At 52.7% G+C, this 1,035-nt stretch overlaps 1 non-coding gene across 1 annotated transcript; it reads left to right on the forward strand.

The window, feature by feature from the left end:
- The first annotated feature begins 688 nt into the window (after positions 1-688).
- On the forward strand, positions 689-843 carry LOC131292767 (5.8S ribosomal RNA). Its single transcript, XR_009190368.1, has one exon. It is a non-coding gene; the product is annotated as a 5.8S ribosomal RNA (ribosomal RNA).
- The last annotated feature ends 192 nt before the right edge of the window (positions 844-1,035 follow it).

The following is a 1,035-nucleotide window of genomic DNA, read 5'->3' on the forward strand; positions in this document are numbered from 1 at the left end:
AGCGGCGGCTTGACTCCTCCCTACGGGGAACGGGTTTAAGCGCACAGCGGCGGCTTACGCACTATGGCAGTCATGGATGCCTTACGTTTCTATGAAAAGTGTGTTCCTCCCCTGGTCCACGCTGCTTCGGCAGTCCTGGGTAAGATAGTTAGTTCTAGCTTGCCCTATGTGGAAGAGGACACGTAGACTTACTGTGGTGTGAAGTATAAAGTTCAGTTCTCCCCTGGTCCACGCCGCTTCGGCCGTCCTGGGTAAAATGGATTCATCCAGCTTGCCCTATGTGGAATGAGGACACTTTATGCTTCGTCTCTAAGCGGCGGCTTGCTCCTCCCTACGGGGAACGGGTATACGCGCACAGCGGCGGCTTACGTTATGGCAGTCATGGATGCCTTACGTTTCCATGAAAAGTGTGTTCCTCCCCTGGTCCACGCTGCTTCGGCAGTCCTGGGTAAGATAGTTAGTTCTAGCTTGCCCTATGTGGAAGAGGACACGTAGACTTACTGTGGTGTGAAGTATAAGGTTCAGTTCTCCCCTGGTCCACGCCGCTTCGGCCGTCCTGGGTAAAATGGATTCATCCAGCTTGCCCTATGTGGAATGAGGACACTTTATGCTTCGTCTCTAAGCGGCGGCTTGCTCCTCCCTACGGGGAACGGGTATACGCGCACAGCGGCGGCTTACGCAAGTTAGTCACCCTCGGCAGTGGATCACTCGGCTCATGGATCGATGAAGACCGCAGCTAACTGCGCGTCATAATGTGAACTGCAGGACACATGAACATTGATAAGTTGAACGCATATTGCACGTCGTGGGAACCTACCATGATGTACAGATGACTGAGCGCTTATATTTGAGAAATGTATCGCATACATTTAACTACGCCGTGACACCCGTCACGAGACGTGCACCATGATGTTAACTAGGGTCGCGACGACCCGCTAGCATTAAAGAACCCGTGGTTTACAATATACTGGCATTGGAATTCGAAGTATTTAGAGCGTCCGTGTTCCCGCGTGAGGCGGAAGTACGAGGAGAAGG

This window comes from Anopheles ziemanni, unplaced genomic scaffold, assembly GCF_943734765.1.
Source record: "Anopheles ziemanni unplaced genomic scaffold, idAnoZiCoDA_A2_x.2 X_unloc_67, whole genome shotgun sequence".
In the NCBI taxonomy this organism is placed as follows: Eukaryota; Metazoa; Arthropoda; class Insecta; order Diptera; family Culicidae; genus Anopheles; species Anopheles ziemanni.